The sequence below is a fragment of the Triturus cristatus genome, chromosome 4_1 (genome assembly GCF_964204655.1).
Source record: "Triturus cristatus chromosome 4_1, aTriCri1.1, whole genome shotgun sequence".
NCBI classification, from domain to species: Eukaryota; Metazoa; Chordata; class Amphibia; order Caudata; family Salamandridae; genus Triturus; species Triturus cristatus.
The window spans coordinates 77,536,965-77,562,970 of NC_140585.1; the positions used below are offsets into that span (position 1 = coordinate 77,536,965).

Sequence of the window (26,006 nt, forward strand, 5' to 3'; positions counted from 1 at the left end):
AAAAGAAGCAAGGCATCACAGGGGATTACTGGTGGCAAGGCAGGGAGAAAGAAATTTAAAGTGCTGTGCTAGAGCTCATTCTGTATCAGAGCAGTGACATGTGACATAGAAGCTGTGTTTCTTACATGATGTGTACAAGCGCGTCTGACCTGCAATGGACACAGTTGTCTGAGTTGGAATATTTTTCAGTGATGGGTGTTCCAAAGTTCTTTAAGAGTTCAGAAGGATCTCCTGGTAAGATGAACACCACAGAATGCTACTTCCTGCCTGCCATTTTAGTCCAAACAGGCTTTACCTCAATATGTTTCTGAAAACCGAAACCAGGAGTGGTCTCAGCTGGAGCACCAGCTGAGACAGTTCTTATTTCATGCTTGTATAAGACGTTATTGGACCCTTCATCCGGGCTTAATGTCTTGAATGTGGTTACTGAAATGAAGCCCTCCCTAGCTCGCAGGTTTTCTTGGAATCGTCATGTGACAGGCAGACAGGATGGCCAACCGTTGGAATGTATCAATTGGTATGTAGCAGTACAATCCAGGATTTCAAGATGATAACAAGAAAGCGAGAACATTCGAGATTGAAATACTGCATGCACCTGATCAGTTCTTGCTACTTATAAGCGACTGAAAAGACATTGAAATCAAACCATATGCACCTACTTCAAACTCTTAGTTCATTATGAGAAAGACAATATCTCTCCCTCTAAATATCTTAGTCCTAAAACATGATGAACACAGATTGGATATCACGAGGCAGCTTCAATCATTTTGTGATTACAGTTTGGGCGTGTAGGCAAAGCTGGAGAATTCCCTGCTTATTTTCATCACTAGTGAGATGACCCTTACCCAGTGCTTAATTTGTGCCAGTGCTTTCCGGTGCTTAGCACCGTTACTTAATTATTAGGGCCGGGTCTACACGCATCTGCTGGGCCCGTCACATATTGCACGATGATAGATCTATATATTTAATTTACCCTGTACAGTACGGTGCAGCCGCAGCGTGTTTTTCACGTCTCGGACTCCGGTCTCCCGAGTGAGTCACGGACCAGTGCAACTTGCGGCTGTGACTCTTCTCAGTCACTGTGACTTAGCCTGCCCTGAGCTGCGAGTGAGTCCCCAAGTCAGAGGAGATTCAAGATTTTTGGGCTAGATTTTGGTTCTGAATGGGTGGGGTGGGCTATGCTGCAGGCAGCGTGTGCAGATTTGTTTCACATTGCCACGCCCCAGGGCCCAGCATAACCACCGCAGCAGCCAAGCTCAGCACGAGTCATCGTCGTTCGTGCAGCCCCACCCCGCCCGACGACGACGTGGTTGAGCCTGAGGGCAGGGGCAGGACAGCGGCTGCCTGAGCCTGGGCAGGCATCAATCAACCAGAATTGTCTGCTACTAGCGTAGCAAGCATCACCAGGCCGCCTAATAAGTTAATAAAGGCTGAAGGCAGTGTGAGATTAGTGCAGCCAGTGTGTGTCCCTGACTGCCTGCTGGCCCACCACGAGTAAAGGTAAGAAATTAATCACTAACTTACTTAGTATTAATAGCGTAGTAGCCAACTAGCGATGTGATGTCTTACATGCCATGCCAAAACCAACGCTGTTTTATTTTTTTCGGACTCGACGCATGGTGGCGTGACGGTCCTGACCGTCCTCTCGTCGGGTCACCGTGGTGGTGGTAGGCAACTTGCCTCCGGCACAAGATTCGATTATTAGGATGTGATCAGTTCTGTGTGTGATCATCATTCATTTAGATTAACTGATTGCCAGACCCTGTTTCTCTGAGGCTCTGACTTGACTTGTCCAAACATGGCGCGCACCCGCGCACAAATTAATTAAACGTAGTTTGGCTTCATTTTCTCAGTGTGGTCACCCCGTCTCAGGCAGTACTGGTCTCAGGTCTCACTCTCACTCAACAAACTGCTGGGTACCGCACTACCACCGCCGGGTAATTAATTTGGGCATGCATGCTCCAAGTAACCCCGAGCCTTGCCTAAAATATAGGCAAGAGGCGACATCCATTCCATTCTTCCTTCCATCAGCAAATCACTTCTCCCCGTGCCTGAATGTGTCCTGTAATGTAACCGGTGCTCATGTAAAGCGCAAAGCGCTACAATACCTAAGGGTCGGGTTTGCGCTATATAAATCTACATTAAAACAAAAAATGTAAAAAATAAACTGGCTCAGGCTTTGCATTTTTAAAGTTGAAACCAGTTCTTTTGCACGCATGACGCACGCACCGATTCCCTCTTCCTTCCATCATGCCAGGCCGGGTACAATTATGTATGCAAGCAAGTCAAGAAGACAGTTACTAAATCATGAACTAACTGTTAATGATCTACTGTCGGACTGTAAAATAACACTGCCACTCCATCCGAATTTCGGAGCCGTCACTCACTGACAAATCTTGATTGGAATTGAGCGCATGGCATGCACTCCAAAATAATCTTTATTAAAGAGGAGTACTTTGGGCTCACTCAGTCACTCGCCCAAATGCTTGGCGGGCTGGCCTGGGGGCATCGGCATCCTGTAATACCAGCCCTCCTGACTGGCCCTATTCCTAGTACTGTACAGTACTGCATTCTGCATATATATTCAATCCGGATTGAGATTCATTCATCAGGCTCACTGGCTCAGGCTTTTTTAAAGTTGAAACCAGTTCTTGTGCACGTACGACGCACGCACCGACTCCCTCTTCCTTCCATCAGGCCAGGGGTACACTTATGTATGCAAGACAGTTACTAAAAAAATCATGAACTGATGATGGTCTACTGTCGGAATGTAAAATAACACTCCGTCTGAATTTCTGAGGCGTCACTGACACATTTTGACTGGAATCAAGCGCATGGCATGCGCTCCAAAATAATTTTATTAAAGAGGAGTTTGGGCTCACTCACTCGCCTGCTAGCCAGCCTGGCAGCATCCTATAACACCCAGGCCCAGCCCTCCTGACTGGCCATATTCCCAGTACTGCATATTCCAGATTGAATCATCCGGCTCACTGGAAGTGGCTCTGGCTTTAAAGTTGAAACCTTTTGTACGCACGACGACGCACGCACCGGCAGTCCGTTCTCAAAGCACTTCTTGCAAAAAAAGTTTGCAAGCATGCGACTGAGCATGTATGGAATATCTATGATTATGCAACACAGACAACGTACTGGTGCAACAGCAACTGTTGTTCCTTTGGGTTTATTTCTGTATAAAGATCCATGAATACAGGCAGCCAGGAGAATGCACTCTGTGGCTACGTATCTGCCTTTGCAGTGGTGCTTATAGCCTCTATTGACAAGCTGCAGGCCATACTCCAGTACATGCTCAGTTCTCGCCCACAGACCGCAGTTCAGGTGTCACGAGACCTAAGCAGGCAGAGGCTAAATAGTGGGGCCAAATTACATCCATTTGAGGCAGTAATGGCAATTGTGCTGCACAATTTGCAACAATTAAAAAGTGCATTAAAAGACATTTTCACCAACCGAATGCTACAAAAATAAATATCCCTCTGGCTCTGTCCGATCTGTAGAAATGCAAATCCTAAATCACTGCTGGTGCACATTAATGCAATCTGCTGCCTCTGGCCTGTGCCTATGAACAATTGAATAGCTGAATGGAAAGCCTTGGGATGGGAAGGAATGTATTATCTGACTGGATCAGTCAGTCTACTGATCAGGTTTCCTTTTCAGAATGGTGTTTCCCCCACATGACAAGTTCACAGACGCGATGCGTCACTCCGGCATCCTAGGCCAGTGCCATAATCCTGTCTCGCTGCTCTGGATGGCACAGACAGGAAATGAGAACCTCTAACTGTGGGTGATGATAATGCATGATCATCCCTTGCTAAAATTCAGATCGATCGGGTATTACATCTGACTTTTAGCAGTGCCAGTTGAGGATGCGGGTGAAGCCAATAGAGTGGGTGGAGCCAGTGGAGGAAATGGGTGGAGCCGAAGAAAAGTAGGTGTGGCCGCCAACAAACATTTGAGCACCTGCACTTTATATTTTACAAATTAAGCACTGCCCTTACCTAGAGCAGGTGGTGCAAGCAGCAGAGGACTTGTCATGCTTCAGAGTAAAGTCAACAAGGGTGGAGAATACATCAGATATAAATTAGGGAAGCAGTTGCCGATCAGGCCTATGAATATTAATGTTACAAATTCAAATATTTGAACAAACGTCTTCCCAGCTTGAGCGGCATTTATAAACACACCGGGGGTCCACTGCTGGAGACAGGGTGCCAGAACAGTGGGGTCGAGGACACAGGTACAGTGATGGATTAAGACACTGTGATTTGGGATACTGCTGCCAGAGCAGGTACCTTGTAGTGCTTGTGGTGTGAAACCCGCTTAGGTTGTGAATGTGTGGACTGATGCAGAAACACTTTCATTAAAGTACCTGTTTGTATGGTTTGTAAAGTGCAAGCATCTAGCAAGTGGCACTTTGTGGTGGACTGCACAGGCCGGGGAAATGTGGAGCTCTCGGGTGCTACAACTGGAAGGAATGACTTCATCTGTGTATCAGGTGCTGATGTTAGACTGGAGACAGCTAGAATGCTCCATCTTTGTGTCTGAATGTATTTTAAGGGAAGATTAATATGGATTCCAAAGTACTGTTTATGTATGTATGAACTTTTTGGATGAATGAATACTGAATAAAATGATTATTATTACATTAATTCACGTATGTGGTGTTGATGACACATGAGGTAAAACAAAGACAGTCATTGAGTTTACGGAAGGCGTTTTTGTTAGGGAAGGGACCCCTGATGCTCTTTCACAGACAATGATGTTCAACTCATCTCACTGAGATGGGGGGATTATCTGAGGCACAATGGTGCTGAGCCCATGGAACACAGACCAGTGGGGTGCGGAGAGATTTAGGTGAATACACACGAGGAGTGTAGTGATGCCACAAGATGGTGAGCTGGGAGTAAAGGTGGCTGTGAAGGGAGAAGTGTACACACACAGGATGACTCCACCTGCCACAGAGGGGCTGATTCCCTCTGAGGTGCTAAGGGGCTGGGAGCTGAACTTCAAGGCGCATTTATCTTGAATGAGACGCAAATGCAGAAAACAGTTTCGTGCATGTTGAGAAGAAACAAGATAAGACTGAAGTGAAATATGATTTCATAAGTAAATGTTGGAGACAAGGGAATGACGAGCAGACTGAATGCCATAACACCAACATTCACTCACCATCAGTCCGTGCGAGAGGCGATTATCCTTCCAAGCGCTGGGAATGAGGGGAAAAAATACCACTTTTACCCTAATGAGCAACAAATCTACACAACCTTCTAATACTCATTAGGCCCTGAATTTCACCTTTGGTATTCCTCTCATAAACGGGACGGATCAGTTAGTTGTAGGTTAAAGTGAATTTCTAATACTCTAATTAATCTTTTCATTAACACATTTCAATGAATAAACAACCCAACTCATTTCTGTAGATGTTCAAATCCAAATTTATATTAATATTGCAAATCAAATCATTCATTCGATCAAGTTGCCATTCATATTTACCTATTCTGGCTAAAGTCGTCCTCTATGTCAAATCTGGCAGTCTCGCAAATCTATACCCATCAATTTTAGCAGGTTCAGTTTATCAGGAGTTTGGGCATTAATTCAGTCCATCCGAGAATTGGGCTAACAGCTGTCCTGCAGTGTCACCGTCCTCTCCGTCAGCATATCATCAGGAAATCGAAGGAGCGACTCCCAAGCTCTCTATTCTATGGGTTTTTATAATAATTTCAATAACAAAATGTAACAAAAATGAGTTTTAAACTGTTCTGATTGGTTGATCAGGGGTCGTCCTACAAAGTTCTCATAAGGTTTAGTCCATGGTGTCAGCATACTTGCTGGTTCCGTTTTTTTAAGAAAGTCTTTTTTCTGTAGTGTTGGCACTATTCCCAGTGCGACCTTGATAAGTACAGCTTGCCTGGGGTCAGGACGAGGCCATTGTTGCTCATCTTAGCGCAGGCGCACTTCACCCAAGCCTGGTTCCGCGTTGGCAGTCGGGTTAGGCACCAAACGCAGTCATCGTTCGATAGGCCAGAATGGTCAACTTAAGCAAAGAAACACAAAAACGTAATTAATACATAAAATGACTATGCAAATGTTATTCCCTCGCTAATACCCATATGTGTGTGTATTTATCTAGCCAAAAGCAACACAAAATGCGATTTATACTTACTAAATAAAGCACGAATCACAATTACATCACAAAAGCAACATATATCATGCAATATTCTAAGTCAACAAGGGTGGAGAATACATCAGATATAAATTACGGAAGGAGTTGCTGACCTAGCTTATGAATATTAATGTTACAAATTCAAACATTTGAACAAACGTCTTCGCAGCTTGAGCGGGATTATAGACATCCACAGAGTCCACTGCTGGAGACAGGGTGCCAGAACAGTGGGGTCGAGGATACAGGTACAGTGATGGATTAAGACACTGTGATTTGGGATGCTGCTGCTAGAGCAGATACCTTGTAGTGCCTCTGGTGTGAACCCCGCTCAGGCTGTGAATGTGTGGACTGATGCAGAAACACTTTCATTAAGGTACCTGTTTGTATGGCTTGTAAAGTGCAAGCATCTAGCAAGTGGCACTTTGTGGTGGACTGCACAGGCCGGGGAAATGTGGAGCTCTCGGGTGCTACAACTGGAAGAAATGACTTCATCTGTGTACCAGGTGCTGATGTTAGACTGGAGACAGCTAGAATGCTCCATCTTTGTGTCTGAATGTATTTTATGGGAAGATTAATACGGATTCCAAAATACTGTTTATGTATGTATGAACGTTTTGGATGAATGAATACTGAATAAAATGATTAGTATTACATTAATTAACGTGTGTGGCGTTGATGACACAGGAGATAAAACACAGACAATAATTGATTTTACTGAATAATTGTTGTTAGGGAAGGGACCCTGATGCTCTTTCACAGACAATGATGTTCAACTCATCTCAAGTGTCTTCAGCACTGCAGACTTAAACCTTCGTAAAATTTTTCCTAAAAAGGTATCCAGGGCTGATTTGCATCATTTTCTCCAACTTCTAGGGGATTGTGAAGGTACCCAGGGTTTGTGGATTTCCCTAGAGGAAACCGAGAAAATAGCCATAATTATGGCAAAATGTATTTTTTTTGAAAGAAGGGAAAACGTGCTTGTATCCCTACAAATTGCATCAAGAAAAGGCTTGTTGTGGTAAGATCAACTCTTCAGAACATTCAGGAGTTTCAAAAAAACTAGGTTTCACCACAGTTTTTAGGTCTCGCCTGAGCCAGCGCTTTAGCGCTGCACTGGCGAGAGCTATAGAAAACGGAGATTTGGAAGTGCAACCGAGTGCTTTTCAGGCCCCCAACTACAGTGCATGTGCGCCGGGCGCGCGCACCATTTGGCAGCCTGCGTGTACATTTCGCGGGCGCTTTGATGTTCTCAGTGAGCCGCGCGGCCACTGCGAACATCAAAGCACCCGCGAAATGATTACTTTCACTTTAGCGGCCGCACAAGTGAAACATACCCTCTAATTCTTCTTTCGGTCACACCTAACCAACCCTTTCATCCTTACAATCTAACGTTCGCACCTACTTGGCAGACAAGGGAACATTAGCACCCCATCTCTACCTCACGTACATGTTTTTTTAACTAAGGCCATGTGCTATACTTTTGTGATTTAAAATAGGGTTCCCTTTTTTAAAAACTATTTCGGTACTTAAATGGAACAGAACAAGCTTTTGTAATTACTTCTTGATCCAATGCCATACCTAGACATCGCCAACTCTCAAAGTTTCACTACTTTCGCTGCAAACAAACACGGTAAGTTTTTTAAATTACAGAGCTACATCTCCTATTTGTGCCGTTTTTAAGGTCTCACTGTGCATTTCTCTACCGTTAACTATAAGTGCACCTCCACTGCAGTTCACTTCAGTGCGTACATGCTGCTACCATAGTTTGTGTAAGCGCCAGCCTTCAACATGTTGCGGATTAAACATCGAAGTGGTGCCTTCCCTTATTTAGACATTTTGACCCAGCAGCTACTTTAACCGCACTGCTGGCTTCTTTTATTTCCGAGGCCCATCTTCTTTCTTACAGTTCGCTGGGCTGCAGTGTAAGCTCGTACAATTTGTGTTAATTTCTTTATATACAGGAATAGAATACTGCATGCATTTAAAATAGTGACTACACTTACAGGCTCATATACATCATTGTTTCACACACACGCTACTTTGAAGAGCACTTTGCATTACTTTTTAATTTGCGCACTAAATGTCACTGCGCTTGCAAGTGTGAGATCGATATCACTGTAGATATAGGTGTGATATCACTATTACTGCAGATGTAAGTGTAGAATATCTATTATAGCAAATATTGATGTGAGATTGCCATCACTGCAGATATTGGTGTGAAATCACTATTGCTGCAGATATAGGCCTGACATCACTATCACTGCAAATATAGGTGTCAAATCACAACAAGCATTGGCATAGCCAATAGGTCTCGCCTTTGGGACCTTATAAGTGTTTAGCCATGCAAAAGTTGCATAACTAAATACTTATAAGGTCCCAAAAGCGAGATCTATTGGCTATGCCAATGCTTGTTTGATTTCCTAAGCAGTAGCCTATTTTTAGGTCTCGCTGCGTAGGAAAAAGACCTTTTGGAATCGATTCACTTTTTGCCCTGAAAACGTGCACGCGTTGCATTGCTTTCAATGGCAACGTGTGCACGTTTGGCGATTCCCTTGCGGGAGCGAGTTTTGAAACCATTTGTTTGTAATTAACAGATTGTTTCAAAGCTCGCTCCCGCATGGGAAACTGGCGCAGGCCCCTTCCTCTTTCCCCTCCCCCGCTGCCTCCTCTTCTCGTCAGCACCAGGCCAGTGCGCTTGTAGTTCACTGGAATTTACCAAAAAATTAGAGAAAAGCCTACAACATTTCCCATGTTAGCAGGGCCGCATTGCAGACATTAAGTGAACAACATTAAGTGAACATTGTTTTACGTTGTGCAGAGACGCATGCACTGTTAGTGCGATAATAACCTAGACTTTTCGGTCATTTTATGAACTACATTAAAAAAGTAAGGGGGAAAAAAACAAAAAACTTCGGAAGCCTAAATGCCATGTGGCCAACAGGACAGGCGTTGGGACTGAAAATGTTAATGTGACAGCGAAATAGATTGACATTCTGAAATGGTTCAATGGTGGTGTAGGCATGGAGACGCGTTCAGATGGTGGGAGTCCGCAGTGACAGGAACAGATGCGTGTTCTCGCTGTTAGCACCGAGGGCCCCGCAGTGAGAATGCTTCATTTGGCAAAGCTTGGACGTGTACCGAACCTGCGTTCCCAAAACACAGCAGAATGAAATCCCGCATGTTTAAAATAAGAGAAATTATAATGATTCAGGCCCAAGCTGTAACACAGCTGACGTCAGCTGTGAAAGATTAATTAATCTGCAACCCTTAGTGGAAAAAAAAGTCTCTTGTGCGCGATTACAGCAGATTTCACGTCTAGGGTCATATATCAGAGATGATTTTTGCGCTCTGTGAAAATGAGATAGGTTGACAAACCCGGTTTGAAAGTGTGTGCTTCTAGAAGGAACTAGCATCTGTTTCAGTCTTAACTACCACAGCTGGCGTGTCCGGGTGAGAAAGGCAACAGTAAGGAAGGAATTACTGTCTGGGAGCTACTTCACACATTTTGCAAACTACCATTCTCCTGCTGGTAAAATAACAGTACCGATGAGAACGAACTATGGGGCATATTATCAAGCCAGGCGATAATGGGCTTGATAATATGCCCCAATTTTGTTTATTTTGCTGCATCTGTTGCTCTTCGGTGTAATACTCAACTACTTCCCGGCCGGCTAATAGTGCCTCAGATGGGTCGGTCCGTGGCCGCTCCTTGGGTACTCCTCCTACTGCTGACCTTTTGAATGCAGCTGGTGATCATCATTGGTCGCCTCTACTTAAAATAACGTTCGATCTTAAAGATGGGAGGCATTTGCCGGTGCATCTGTTCTCTCACTCCGCACCCCACCCCCCCCCCCACCATGTTTAGGTTCAGTGAAATAAGCTGTTAGACCCGGCCTCGTAGCATGGCTCTTCCTGTCCTCGCACTACCTAACCTGGTACCAGGGACCCCAAGCGCACGGCCCAGACGATCCTTCCCACCAGAACACACACACGCAGCCCGGGCCTCCCCGTCCATGGCCTCTCTCCTTTCGGCCACCCCGGGCACGCGTGCCCACTTCGTGCACCAACCCGGGCCTAAAGGCGCCACTCTGGCTGGAGGACATCACGCTTCCAGGGGATGAGAGAGGGAGGAGCAGTTTCTATCGCACCTCTGAACTCCCCTGGGACGATGGGTTTCGATCGGCCTCCGGCCTCCCTGAGGGCTGGCTCCACGCCTGCTGGGTGTCTGGGACTCCTCCCGACCCGGCCCTGAAAGGATCAAAAGACAATAGCAGGAAACCTCGACAAGCGACCCCCAGGTGACAAGACCCCTGCCTGCACAGACTCCGGACATCAAAGAGGGGTCGACCTATAACAAGGGGTGCTCTGGGACTGTCCGGCAGATTCGCCTTGGAACATCTGAGCCCTGCTGAGTGACTCGCGGCTCCCCAAAGAACGTAAGACCTCCGAACCTGTGCTTGAGCCCTGCTGAGTGACTCGCGGCTCCCTGAAGATCGTAAGACCTCCGAACTTGTGCTTGAGCCCTGCTGAGTGACTCGCGGCTCCCTGAAGATCGTAAGACCTCCGAACTTGTGCTTGAGCCCTGCTGAGTGACTCGCGGCTCCCTGAAGATCGTAAGACCTCCGAACTTGTGCTTGAGCCTGCTGAGTGACTCGCGGCTCCCCCTGACTCTCTTTGGTCCCGCCGGCCCCCACGACGACAAGCGTATCCCCCAGCTCGAGGATTGTGAGCTGTGCGTCGGGTACGCTCCTGCATTTGATCCGATCCCCCCAAAGACTGTCCCGCTACCTCCTACCCCCGCCAAGACTCTGTGAGCCCACGCTCTGCTTGTAAATATCTGCCTTGTTGATCATAAAGATCCTACCACTTCGATTTGATAAAGCTTGAATCCTAAGAACCCTCGGTGTGGCGTCTCTTTGTCGTGAGGTGCCAAGTGTACGATCCTAGGTACGAGATTCCTCCCCTGCGGAATCTCCCGCCAGTGCCCGGCTACGATACCTTGAGGGTGGGTCTCAGGACAGTCAGGGCCCCCTCCGGGCTCCCCTGAGGTCGCCTTCTAACATTGGTGGCAAGCGACGGGATTCGGGCCCATAACCTAGAGATCGTACCGTGAACGACTGACACACTACCGACAAAGATGGCAGAAGGAAGCGCCATGAGCCCCGCAGAAACCAACACCAACAGGGTGTTCCAGGTGGAACAACTAGAAGAATACACGCACAAAGAACTGAAGCAATTCTGCAAAGAACTTAAAATCGCTACCACCGGTCTCAACACCAAAGAAGATTTGCAGAAAGCACTGAAAGCTTGGGTGGATGCTGGGGCCTCCCGCCCAGAAGGCATGGGGGAGCGACACGACGAAGCAGAACCCACCCAAGGCGAAAGCAGCAGCAATCAGGTGCGAGGCTTCGTGCCAGACGGGGGCCTTTCCCCGGAAGAGCTCGCAGACAGAGAGAGAAGTCGCAATCACGAACTCGAGTTAGCCAAACTCAAAATCGAAGGCGAATTGAAATTAGCTGAAAAAAAGCTAGCAGTAGAACAAATGCGCGTACAAGGCGAATTGGAGGAGAAGAAGCTCCAACGGGAGCACGAAGGAAGGAAGCTTCAACTAGAGCACGAACGCAGCTTGAAGGAGATCGAGCTCAAAGCCAGAAACGAGGAAGGGAGGCCCCCGGGGAACCGAGAGGCGACCTCCCCGGCGGAACAGAAGGTCCACATCCCCAAGGACGTGGTCAAAGAATATTATAAAAATGATGACTTTCAACAATGGTTCAGGGCCTACGAGGTCGCCATGACCTCTCATCGGGTCCCGCAGAAGGACTGGGGGGCAGGGCTGTGGGGACGGTTTCTGAGCGAAGGAAGGGACAACCTGCACGACCTACCCCTCTCCCTGCAGACCTCCTACAGCCACATGAAAGAGGCTCTCCTCACTAGGTACGGCCTCACCCCAGAGATGTACCGTCAGCGATTCCGGGACTGCAGGAAGATCCCGGGCACCACCTGGGTGGAGTATGTAAACTTTTTCAGTCGGGCCTTCGATGGGTGGATCAAGGGCAGCAAGGTCACCACCCTCGAGGAACTCACCGACCTCATGTTGTGGGAACACCTGGCGGCGAACTGCTTTGTGGAACCAAGCCAGCATCTGCTCGACAGCAAACTCACCGATCCCCGGAAGCTGGCTGTGGAAGCAGACCGCTGGACCAACACCTGGGTCCCCCGGAGCAGTGTAGGAGAATACCCCCGAGCCAGTCAGGGACCACCCCGCCAGAGAGGGCAAGGGAACCAGGGAGGGCAGAGAGAGTCCCAGTCGAGTCCCCCGAAGGCCCAACCCCCACCTTTCCCGGCGCCCCCCCCACCAGTCTCCGGACCCCCCGGGAGACGGGGGCACCGGGTAACCATCACTTGTTTCCGTTGTCAAAGGCCCGGGCACTAGGCCAATGACCCGGAGTGCCCCATGGCCCCCCAGGTTCCCCCTGCTGCAAACCCTGCTAGGCAGATAGCCAACGTAGCCCTGGGGGAGGAGGTTGAGGACACCGGGGAGTGGGAACCCGCAGCTATGGCCCTAGTGTCCCTGGGAGACAGAGAGATGGTCCCTGGTAGCCTCCTGCCCTCCAACACGAAGAAGTACGGGCAGCTCGTCAAAATCAATGGCCACCAGATAGAAGCCCTGCGAGACACCGGGGCCAGCATCACCGGTGTCCTCAGGCACTTAGTCCCCGAGGAGCAGATCCTACCCAACGTCTTTTGCCCCGTAATTTCCGCAGATAATAGAGAGAGTATGTGTCAGGTAGCCCTGGTGCCGTTTGAGTGGGGAGGGGTGATAGGTAAACTGAGGGTTGCCGTAAGAACCTCCCAGCCGGTCGACTGCCTCTTAGGGAACGACCTGGAGAGTTCTCCCTGGAAGTACGTCGAGCGCAAGGCCCACCTAGAGATGATGGGACTCCCCGAGTGGGTGTGCGCCACCACCCGATCGATGTCCGCCCGACTCACCCCCCTGGGGGAAGTCGAGGACCCCCCGACCAAGGGAGTCAGAGCAGTCCCCGCCGAGGGTCCTCCCGTCCCCCCATCGGGAGGGTCAGTCGCCAGCGACGAACCCTCACCGTCCGACACCACCCCGGTCCCCGAGTTAAGCGATCTGGCCGAATTGGCCCCGTGGCGCCACGAGGGCGGGCCCACCCGGGAGGAGTTCTGCCGGGAGCAAGCCACCTGTCCCTCCCTGGTCGGACTACGGCACCAGGCCGAGGGCCAAGCCGCAGGCGACCAGACCGGAACACACCGAGTTTATTGGGAGAATAACCTCTTGTACAGTGAGCAGAAGTCGGTGGAGCTAGGATCCGGCCGGGTGCTGGTGGTACCCCTACGCTTCCGAGACTTCCTCCTGGGCTTGGCCCACAACGTCCCCCTCGCCGGCCACCTGGGTCAAGACAAAACCTACAGCCGTCTCGTGACTCACTTTTACTGGCCTAGGATGAGAGTAGCTGTAGAAGCCCACTGCAAGTCCTGTCCCACGTGCCAGGCTAGTGGGAAGAGTGGGGGGAAGCGCAAGGCTCCCCTCCAACCCTTCCCGGTCGTCAGTACCCCATTCGAAAGAGTCGGAATCGACATCGTGGGGCCCCTGGATCCCCCCACCTCCCAAGGTCACCGTTTCATTCTGGTCCTAGTGGATCACGCCACCCGATACCCTGAGGCGATCCCCCTACGCACCGTCACGGCTCCCGTGGTGGGCCGAGCCCTGATGGGGATCTTTTCCCGGGTGGGTTTTCCCCGCGAGGTCGTGAGCGATCGCGGCACTAATTTTATCTCGAAATACATGACGTCCCTGTGGCAACAATGTAGGGTGTCCTATAAGTTCACCACCCCGTACCATCCCCAAGGGAACGGCCTAGTAGAAAGGTTTAACCGGACTCTGAAGGGGATGATCAACGGCCTAGAAGAACCCCTCCGGCGTAAGTGGGACGTCCTGCTCCCCTGCCTCCTGTTCGCTTACCGGGAAGTCCCACAGAAGTCCTTGGGGTTCAGCCCGTTTGAATTACTATATGGGCACCCCGTCCGAGGTCCCCTCAGTTTGGTTAAGGAAGGGTGGGAGGCAGCACCCCAGACCCCCCCACGAGATGTGTTCCAATACGTTCTGGCCCTCCGGAACCAGACCAGGAAGTTCCGAAAGCTGGCCGAGGCCAACCTGGAGGCCAGCCAAGAAGAAATGAAGCGCTGGTACGACCAGAATGCCACTCTGGTCGAGTTCCAGCCGGGCCAGCAGGTATGGGTCATGGCCCCCGTGAAGCCTGGCGCCCTCCAGGACAAGTGGACCGGGCCCTTCAAAGTGATTGAGCGGAAGAGTCCAGTCACGTACTTGGTGGACGTCCAGTCGCCCCGGGATCCCCTGCGGGTCCTACACGTGAACCGCCTCAAGCCTCACTTCGTACGGACAGAACTGAGCCTCCTGCTGGCCACCGATGACGGGGCCGAAGATGAGTCCGATCCCCTCCCGGACCTCCTGTGTGTCAAGGAGAAGGATGGCTCTGTAGAGGGAGTGAACCTCTCCCCATCCCTCACTGACCAGCAACAAGCGGACTGTCGCCAGCTCCTAGGACAATTCTCCGACCTCTTCTCCCTGATCCCCCGAGTCACCGACTGGTGTGTCCATGACGTGGACACCGGGGACAGCCCGCCAGTAAGACACCGAGCCTACCGAGTCCCTGACCGAGTCCGGTCCTGCATTCAAGCTGAAGTCTCGAAGATGTTGACCCTGGGGGTGATCGAGCCATCCGATAGTCCCTGGGCCAGTCCCGTGGTCCTAGTTCCGAAGGCAGCGGCCCCCGGTGTCGCCCCCGAGCTCCGATTCTGCGTGGACTACCGGGGGCTCAATGACGTCACCCGGGCCGATGCACACCCCATACCCCGAGCCGACGAGCTCATTGACCGACTCGGGGCGGCCCGGTTCCTCAGCACATTCGACCTCACCTGCGGATACTGGCAGATTGCGCTCACAGAGGAAGCCAAGGAGCGGTCCGCCTTCTCCACCCCAGATGGGCATTATCGCTTCCGCGTAATGCCCTTCGGAATGAAAAATGCCCCGGCCACCTTCCAGCGACTGGTGAATAGGGTCCTGGCCGGGATGGAACTGTTCAGTGCGGCCTATCTAGACGACATCGCTGTTTTCAGTTCCGGATGGAGTGAGCACCTCCAGCACCTCCGGAGAGTGCTAACCGCCCTGCGCCAGGCAGGCCTCACAGTAAAAGCCAGCAAGTGCCAGATTGGGCAAGGATCAGTAGTCTACCTGGGGCACCAGGTCGGGAGCGGTCAGGTCGCCCCTCTACAGCCAAAGATCGACGCCATCCTAGCCTGGGAACCACCCACCACCCAAACGGAGGTCCGAGCCTTCCTGGGCCTCACTGGCTACTACCGAAGATTCATCCGGGGGTATGGCAGCCTGGTTGGCCCCCTCACCGAACTCACATCAAAAAAACAGTCCAAGAGGGTGCAGTGGACGACTGCCTGCCAGGAAGCGTTCGATGCCCTAAAGAAGGCCATGTGCACGGCCCCCGTCCTCCAGGCTCCCGACTACTCCAAGGAGTTTGTAGTCCAGACCGATGCCTCCGAGCATGGCATTGGAGCCGTCCTGTCCCAGGTGAATGACCAAGGCCTAGACCAGCCCATCGCCTTCCTCAGCCGGCGGCTGTTGCCCAGAGAACAGAGGTGGAGCACCTTTGAGCGCGAAGCATTTGCCGTAGTCTGGGCCCTCAAAAAGCTGCGCCCTTACCTGTTTGGCACCCGTTTCAAAGTACAAACCGACCATCGGCCCTTGCGATGGCTCATGCAGATGCGAGGAGAAAACCCCAAGCTACTGCGGTGGTCAATCTCCCTCCAGGGGATGGATTTCACCGTAGAACATCGCCCTGGTACGGACCACGCCAACGCGGACGGCCTCTCCCGGTTCTTCCGCCTCAGCGAAGAGAACCCCCCAAGATGATGGGTAGTTCTCTCCGGCTTTCAGCTGGGGGGGACGCGTGTTAGACCCGGCCTCGTAGCATGGCTCTTCCTGTCCTCGCACTACCTAACCTGGTACCAGAGACCCCAAGCGCACGGCCCAGCCGATCCTTCCCACCAGAACACACACACGCAGCCCGGGCCTCCCCGTCCATGGCCTCTCTCCTTTCGGCCACCCCGGGCACGCGTGCCCACTTCGTGCACCAAGATGGCCGCCCGGCCCCAGCACAACCCGGGCCTAAAGGCGCCACTCCGGCTGGAGGACATCACGCTTCCAGGGGATGAGAGAGGGAGGAGCAGTTTCTATCGCACCTCTGAACTCCCCTGGGACGATGGGTTTCGATCGGCCCTCCGGCCTCCCTGAGGGCTGGCTCCACGCCTGCTGGGTGTCTGGGACTCCTCCCGACCCGGCCCTGAAAGGATCAAAAGACAATAGCAGGAAACCTCGACAAGCGACCCCCAGGTGACAAGACCCCTGCCTGCACAGACTCCGGACATCAAAGAGGGGTCAACCTATAACAAGGGGTGCTCTGGGACTGTCCGGCAGATTCGCCTTGGAACATCTGAGCCCTGCTGAGTGACTTGCGGCTCCCCGAAGAACGTAAGACCTCCGAACCTGTGCTTGAGCCCTGCTGAGTGACTCGCGGCTCCCTGAAGATCGTAAGACCTCCGAACTTGTGCTTGAGCCCTGCTGAGTGACTCGCGGCTCCCTGAAGATCGTAAGACCTCCGAACTTGTGCTTGAGCCCTGCTGAGTGAATCGCGGCTCCCTGAAGATCGTAAGACCTCCGAACTTGTGCTTGAGCCTGCTGAGTGACTCGCGGCTCCCCCTGACTCTCTTTGGTCCCGCCGGCCCCCACGACGACAAGCGTATCCCCCAGCTCGAGGATTGTGAGCTGTGCGCCGGGTACGCTCCTGCATTTGATCCGATCCCCCCAAAGACTCTCCCGCTACCTCCTACCCCCGCCAAGACTCTGTGAGCCCACGCTCTGCTTGTAAATATCTGCCTTGCTGATCATAAAGATCCTACCACTTCGATTTGATAAAGCTTGAATCCTAAGAACCCTCGGTGTGGCGTCTCTTTGTCGTGAGGTGCCAAGTGTACGATCCTAGGTACGAGATTCCTCCCCTGCGGAATCTCCCGCCAGTGCCCGGCTACGATACCCTGAGGTCGCCTTCTAACATTAGCCCACCGTACTTACACCGGAAGTTCAAACCTCATACACCTCACTTGACCTCCGATATAGAAAAAACTACAACCATCATCTTTGTAGGTCTCGCCTAGGCACCCCCCTCACTCCCCTGCTCTCTTCTGTGCATCTCTACTTAGCTTCTTTTTCTTTCTCTCGTTCTTTTTCTCGTTGTATCTCTTTCTCCTTCTGTCAGTTCCTTTCTTTCAAATTCCCTTCCTCTTTACTCTCTCTGTCCTCTTTTTCATCTTGTTCTTTCCTTTCTTCTCTCTTTTCGTCCTCTTCTCTTCTTTTATCTGGCTCCTTTCTCTTTATTTCCCCACGTTCTTTTTGTCTTTCTCGCAATCATTTTATTCCTCAGTTTCTTTCTCTGATTTATTCTTCCTTTCTTCCCCTCTCTTTCCTCTCTATCTTGTTTTCCCTCCCGCAACATGTTCATATTCTCTCTATTTCTCCCTTCCCTTCCCTTCTCTTCTCTTCCTCTCTGCATGATTGTCACTACTTCATTTTTTTCTTTCTCTTTCATTCTCTCGCTCTCTCTTGTTTTTCTTTTACATCCATTCAATTTATCTTCCTCTTTAACCTTTCGTTGTCCTTTTTTTCTCCTTGTTCTCCTCTCTCCTCTTTTTATCTTTCTATCTATTGAACCCTTCTATTTTATTTCCCCTTGTTCTTTTTCTCAATCTTTCTTTTCTTTTTATCTCCCATTTTCTTTCTCTAGTTCCTCCTCCTTTCTACACCCTCTTTATTTGTCTTTCCTTTTCTCTGCTGCACTCTCTGTTCTTTTTCTCTCTTCTCTTCCTCAACCTCTCTTCCTCTTTATCCCCCTGCTTCGCTCAGTCTTCTTCTCCTTTCCTCTAGCTGGACTGTGAATATTTCAGTCTTCTCTACATCTCTATAGATAAGTGTTGCATGTGTGTGCGTGTATGCTAATAGTGTGCAGGATATCAATGTTGTGCCATATTCCTACTCACGTTTCTGTTTGTGCCTGTGTTAGTAGTATCTATCTATCTATCTATCTATCTATCTATCTATCTATCTATCTATCTATCTATCTATCTATCTATCTATCTATCTATCTATCTATCTATCTATCTATCTATCTATCTATCTATCTATCTATCTATCTATCTATCTATCTATCTATCTATCTATCTATCTATCTATCTATCTATCTATCGTTTTTAGTACTTAAAGTTGGCAGTCAACAAACAAATATTGGCATGGCCAATAGGTCTCGCCTTTGGGACCTAATAAGTGTTTAGCCATGCAACAGTTGATGTTGTTGCACCAAGGATATTGTACTGCATAACTAAATACTTATAAGGCCCCAATGGCAAGACCTATTGGCTATGCCAATGCTTGTTCCACTTTGTGGTGGATACAAGGGTGTAAACCATTGGTGAACCTAGTAAGCTATACATTTCTGAAATGTACACAAAGTTCTAAAATCAACAAGGGTTTATTCATGTAGATCACTCACGGTTTCCCCAAGAAACTAATCGTCGAATTACAAAAATATGAAAATAAATAGGGAAAAACAGCAATAGCAGACAATGTATTCATCTGTATTTTTTTGCCCCATCACAGTTTTCCAAAAATATTATTACATTATGTCTGTCAGATCCTTCTGGTTAAAATAGCATATTGTTGTTTTTAGTTGCCTACAAACAGGTGACACTCAGAGCTGACAACTGAGCTGCAGCTTGCATAATAATATTTCATTTTGTATTGACCATGCATTAATTCATAAGGTAACATTTCATGAATGAACCATGAGAACAAAGGAGCACGCATTTCAGAGATGGGCTTCAGATACTGAGTTTAGGAATAATGATTATTTGCACAATTCTGAATTTGAAGTTACCCATATTATCATTTCATTCAGAGACCATGGTGCCAAATGTATTCTTTCTTCCACATTGGATTTCATTTGGAAATTAAACTGCTAATACCAAATAATCTATTATTCTGTATTCCTCCACTTGTTTTGCTAAACACAGAAGCCCACTTTTGGGGGTGGCCTACTTGCTGCAACAAAATGGTCTCAAAATGCAACGTGGAGGATGTTATTTAGCATTAAGTATTCACTGCAATTTTGGTGCAATCTGTGATGAGATGATTAGAGATCAAATCATCGTACATGTCAAGAATAAAAAAACTCAGGAACGCTTATGGGAAATTGGTGATCCGAAATTAGCTGAAGCGATTTCTACAGCAAAAGCATTAGAACAATCTGAAAAATGGATGCTAACCATAAAAACAATACCATTAATAAAACTGAAGTATCTGATGACATATATGTAGTTAAACGTCCAGAGATACAACAAAGTGATCACTCTATGACTAGGACAAAACAAAGCGAGCAGCCTCCTTCAGGTATTAATGTATTGGGATGGTGGGACCAGTGGAAATTAGGCATCATCCTTAATCCTCGCTCTAGTGAACCCGTATTACTTGATGAGGAAGTGCATGTGAACAACATCTCTATGGTTTCTCCACAGAGAAAAGAAAGTATCATAAAGGAGAACTTCAGTGATGTCTTCTCAGATACGTTGGGTAAATTAAAAGATCTTTCCCATAGGATAAAACTTAAAAGAGACGTTTATCCTGTAAAACAAAAACTAAGAAACATACCAATTAATGTCAGGGAACAGCTTAAGAACATGTTAGATGATTTAGTCTGAGAAAATATTATTGAACCTATTGATTCAGCTGAATGGGTTTCTCCCTTTGTTTTGGTATGAAAACCAGACAAAAAATTGAGAGTATGTGTTGACCTAAGGGAACTAAATGCTGGCATTGTCATTGATTGTCATCCCCTCCCTAATATAAATGAGGTTGTCTCAATGTTGGAAGGTGCCAAGGCTTTTTCCACCTTAGATCTCAGGTCCGCCTACCATCAAATCTGTCTCACTGAAGATTCCAAACCGCTTGCAGCCTTCATCACTCCCCAAGGTTTATTTCAGTTCACTAAAATGCCGTTTGGTTTAGCCTCAGCGGCATCTGTATTTCAAAAGGTTATGTTCAACATTTTTAGGGATTTTGATAAATTTGTAAAGTGTTTCCAGGATGATATTCTAATTTTTTCAAAAGATGAGGAAGAACATTTCAAACATTTAACCGAAGTCTGCGAAAGGTTAAGATGTAGTGGATTAACTCTTAAGGCTAATAAATGTAAAATGTTTAAAGATTCTGTAGAATATTTAGGCCATACTCTATCTAGTGATGGAGTAGTACCCAAGAGGTCTAATGTAGAAGGGATTGTAAATGCTCCTCCGCCATCAAACAAAGAACAGTTGTTATCGTTCACTGGAATATGTGAGTACTATAGTAAGTTTGTCGAAAATGTTGCCACCAAAATGGAACCCTTAAGGAAATTATTAAGACTCAAGGCGGTGTTTGAATGGGGTGTAGAACAACAACAAACAATTGAACTTATCAAAGCTGAAATCCTTAGGGCTCCCACACTTAAACCTTATTGCATGAATAAAGAATGCATCATTACAGTCGATGCAAGTTTGTATGGGATTGGAGGTGTATTATCCCAAAGATGTGGGAAGAATGAATTGAATGTCTGTTTTGCATCCTGCACCTTAAATGATACTGAACGCAAATATGCTGTGATAGAAAAATAACTTTTAGCATGCGTTTGGGCCATTGAACATTACAGGAACTACATTTGGGGGAGCAAGTTTGTTTTAAGGACTGATCACAAACCGCTAGTTAACATACTTTCTCTGGGGGTTTGGCTGGAACTCCACCGCCCACATGGCAAGACTTACTTCAAGGTTACAAGAATATTGTTTCAAACCAGAGTTTGTTCCTGGGAAAAAGAATGTCATGGCAGATTTTATGTCCAGACTTCCTTATCAGGTCTCTGATAGTAATAAGTCTGATGATTCTGAAGTCATTACCATTATTCAAGATGTGGTGGCTGGAACGTTTGAGGACAATTCTGAAAATAGTTGGAAGTGTTGTGAGAAAGAGCACCCCATCTGGCAAACTGTTAGAGAGTAAATTTTGAAGGGGTGGCTAGATAAAAAAGCGTTACCAGAAGAGCTTATGCCAATGTATAGAGTTTCGGATGTCCTAGTACTTGATGGTGATTTGATTTTTAAAAATGGTAAGTGTGTGCCTCCTTTTGGTATTCAAAAAATCATTCTAGAGTTGGCACACAGGTCACATCCAGGAATATCAGCAATGATACGCTTGGTCAGGAATTATTTTTGGTGGCCTGGATTAGATCGCATGGTGGATCGCATGGTCAGAGAGTGCGAGGTGTGTATGGGCAGTGAGAAAATGTTGAAACTGAACATTCCCCCTTTAAAGAATACTGAATGGCCCACTGAGCCATCGAAGAAAGTTGCATTTGACATCTCTGGTCCTTTCATGCACTTACCTCATGATTCTCGTTATGCATTTGTGTTGGTGGATTACCACTCCAAATGGCCAGAAGTAAAATTTTCATCAGGTGCTTCAACCAATTTAGTCATGGAGTTTTTTAAAGAAGTTTTTTCTAGGGAAGGGTGTCCTGCCAAACTAGTTACCGATAATGGAGTGCAACTCACATCTAATGAAATGGAGATTTTTTTAAAATGTCACAACATCAAACACCATACAGTTTCAGTTTATGAACCACATGAGAACGGTATGGTGGAACGTCTTAATAGGGTCTTAAAGGGTTATGTTTCAGATGGTGTTAAAACGAATTGTAATTGGAATAATTTTGTGAGAGAAAAATTATGGTTGTACCGTATTACACCCCACTCCACCACCGAAGTCAGCCCTTTCTGTCTTTTAAAGGGCAGAGACCCTGCTTCCAAGATATGTCCATGGTGGTTTAAAGGAAAATGTAAGTACAAGTCATTCTCTGACTCCATGGTTACTGGGGTTAAAGAAAGAGTTTGTTCCAAACAAGTCAAGACTAAGATCTGGTATGACAGGAAGTGGAAAACCAAGTCTCACAATTTCAACAGGGGTGATTGGGTCAGAGTTAAAAAGCCTGGTTTGACCATGAAATGTTCAGATAGCTTTGGTCAGCCCATGAAAATTGTAAGGGTCTTTGATAACAGCGTCATAACCCAAGATGGTAAACTATGGAATGTTAAACGTGTTGCAAAATGTGCTAACATACCCTGTCAAGCAATTAACCGTCCGCCACTACATTGTAATGATACTGTAGCGTCCAGAGTTAAAGTTTCTGATCGCGTCAGACTTGCTCCAAAAAGAGTTGATGATGAATAATTCAGGGTGACTCATCTCGTTTGATGTATAACTAGAGTGTTTACCTTTTCTGTAATTGTTCCTGTTTGTTTTCCTAGTTTAAAAAAAAGGGAGATATGTTACATTTGCATTTGCTATGCTTGTTTAAATGTACTGATGTAATGAGCCCTGCACTCTGGCATCTTATGAATTACATTCTTATTCCATGTGGAACCTTGGGGATACTGTGAGGTACTATGGCCAGTTGCACTGTGCTCATACGACTGATCAGATCTCCTTGGTTGCTGTGCTGCTCACATTAAATCTACTATAAATTTTATTGGATTGCCTCTTCATCAATTCAACAGAGGCATCAAGTGTTCATCTTGGAAACTGAAGCTGTGGTATTTGAGCCAGGACCTGCCTGCCACGTACTTAACCCAGATATTTGTTAGAACTAGACACCAGGGGAGTCCAATGTTGTGTGACTGACTGTGTGGCTGAGCTTGTTACCTGAGACAAGAACTGATTAAGTCATGGAACATGCAAAGATCACAATGATAATACACTGACTTCTTATTGTCACAGTTTTCATCTGTTCCTGTCTCGGATGATAGGCACATCCACAAATGTTGAATAACATTTTAACCATGAGAAGTGTGGGAATGCTGGGTGGTACCAACATTGTGGCTCCCACAGATTCAAAAATGGAGTGGGATCCGCACGTCACCCCACTCTGAATTCCCATCTGAGTGTAGAAGGCTTTTTGCCCCTCAGGAGAGGGGAGGGGAAGATTAGGGGTAAAACTCTGCAAGCTGCCCCCCTCAAACACTTTCAATTTTGTAACTTTTTTTTCTGGTGTCTAACAGTCTGTTGCCAAATCAGAGAGGCAGATTGGGGATAACCCCCCAACCTGCTGGCTATGGGGTGGTGCAAAAGACTGCTGAGATCATTTTCGCGGGAGTGGCATGGCTATGACGAGCAACTACTTCCCTTTTTTTTGACAAATTTTCACCTGGTCTCTAGAGGAATGTCTGCAACCTCCTCCTGGAGGAACAGATTCAGGGTAAACCCCCAGTCTCTTCCTGGGTGGGCAGGAGATGCAGAAAGACTGATGGGCCTGTTATGGCATGCCTTGGTGCCTGGGTGGGATTTCTCCACCCTTAATGTCCGTTGCCGTCCAAGGGGCCAGAAAGACTGAAGTCAAATGTTTATGGGCAGAGGAGCACTGGTCCATGCCCATATAGCCACCCCACCCCCAATCATATCTTTTCTTCAATCGCAAAAGAGCAGTGGATGCGCTCACCAGTTTCCTGGTGGTCGGTAGCTGACAACAGCTGAAGCCCTTTGAGCCCTATGGCCATGGTGCATGCCAAGAAGCATGAAGTATTAAGAACAGAGGCTATTGGAGCCAGCAGCCAGACCTAGCTTCCTGAGTTTTTGCCTCTTGTTTCATTCTCAGCAAAGGTAAACACAAAAGTAACTGTTGCAGCATGAGAAAACAGCCCTCTCAGGCAGTAAAGGCCGCTGCTACTGCAAAAGTCCAGACCACCTTGTCTAGAGATCGCAACCATGGGTGACGGGAGCTAACACCGTGGCAGCAAGGGGGTTGAGGATGCGCAGTTGAGGATGGAGGCCAAGACAGCTGCTGGATGGTGAGAGTTCGATTAGTCTGAGCGGAAGGGAAAAGTTGTCTGACTTGGAGAGTTCCAGTATTGCTCCTGTCTGACCCCAGATGAGTGAGTCGGGACACTCTCCTCTGGGGATGGCACAAGTGTGCAACAATACTGAGCCCATAGGAGAAATTAGTGGGAAAACAGCCTCGGGTAAAGTAAAGCCTAAATAACACCCGCTGTTCTCAAAATCGATGATATCTGCGACTGTGGTGATGGCCGCCTCAAGTGAGCCTTCGGTCTTGACTCTCACTGGGCTTGTCGAGAACCAACCTATCGATTCAGCGTGTATGGGCCCTGTGCCCACCCTAAAACCAGAAATAAAGAGCCCAGGCTTCTGGCTAGACATGGAGCTCAGTTTTATAACCCAAGCTAGAACAGTTGTTGCCTCTTGCTTTGGCATGCTAAGAATGCTTCAGAAGGTGCTCCCTCTGCTTCTCTTTAAATCTAGAAAATTGATGGTCCAGGCACTTATGATATCACGCCTGGACTGTGGAAACGCCTTATACCTGGGTGCTCCTAGCTCGGTTCTGGCGAAACTTCAAATCGTACAGAATTGTGCTGCCAGGATCCTTTTGGGGATCCTGGGTCGCTAATCGGCAAGGCCTGCCCTGAAGTCTCTCCATTAGCTTCCGATCAGGGAAAGGGTTTAGTTCAAGGCCTTGTGCATTACTCATAGGGTGTTGAGAGAGAAAGGACCAGCCATTATCTCCTCTCTGGTCCAGCCCTACCAAGCAAATAGGCGCTTACGGTCTGATGATCTCCATCTAGCTTCTGTCCCCAGAATCAAGAGGGCCAGAAGTGGTGGCCGACTTTTTTCATATAATGCAGCTACACTTTGGAATGCCCTCCTGCTTGAGCTACAAATGGAATCCAGTTACTCTGTCTTCCGTAAGGGGCTAAAAATCTGGCTCTTCCCCAAATGATCCTGCTGCAGCTTTGGCTCTGTACCTGCTAGCGCTGGGATGCCTCCGGATAACCACGCGCTTTACAAATGTTGTCATTCATTCCCCAGCTCGAAGTACCCCCGTGCTGTTTTGATGAATTTCGCTGCCTATCAAATCAAGGAGCACATTCCACAGAAAATAAGAGTTTCTCAACCACTGAAGCGCCTCAGAGTTTATCTGGATGATCAATTCTTTGCAATCACAGTGAGCTCAGCCAGGTATCATTGCACAGCACTCCAAGCTCAAAGAAGTGCTGGTAAAGGACACTTTCATGTTTTCTGGGAGTTTCTCCAGAAAATCTCGAACTAGCTCTTGGACTTTGCACGTGGCCCTGGGTCTGAAGTTTTAATTTCTGGGCCCCATCCTTTTTTGTTTTGCTTGTGGGGGCTCTATTATATGAAATGAGGTGCAATTTTGGGGGAGCTTCCATGAGGGCGGGGAAGCCCCACTCAAGCATGAGTGAAGTAGGGTGCAGAACCATGGTGCCTCTTTTGTGCAGGGTTTGGAAAGGGGTAGTGCGGGCATGTCCCCCTCTGGGTAAGGGAGCACGGAGGGCCACTGGGTACTTTATGTGGAGGAAGCTTGGGTAGGAGGGGGCACCTGTAGTGGATTAAAAAGAGCGCAATCTAATCAGGTGGTTTATAGAAGCCACAGTTCAGGGCTAGAGACAGCAGAAAACCAAAGTTTAGTAATGCAAAATGTAAAGTTAGTTAATTTTCTTACAGGAGACACATTTGAAGAACAGAGCTCCAAAGATTATTATTACAAAGGAGTATTCTCAGGTCTACTTCGCTTCAGGGGTTGGCAGCAAGAGGTGTAGAGATCTATTTAGA

The 26,006-nt window shown here is 48.0% G+C and overlaps 1 protein-coding gene across 1 annotated transcript in view; it reads left to right on the top strand.

Annotated features, from left to right (window-relative positions):
* Positions 1 to 6,378: 6,378 nt before the first annotated feature.
* The window catches only part of LOC146839571 (carnosine synthase 1-like), a 464,396-nt gene continuing 444,768 nt past the window's right edge, over positions 6,379 to 26,006 (top strand). The window contains exon 1 of the mRNA XM_085650354.1: positions 6,379 to 6,417. The gene's annotated coding sequence lies outside the window, so the exon portion shown is untranslated. The remainder of the gene's footprint in view (positions 6,418 to 26,006) is intronic.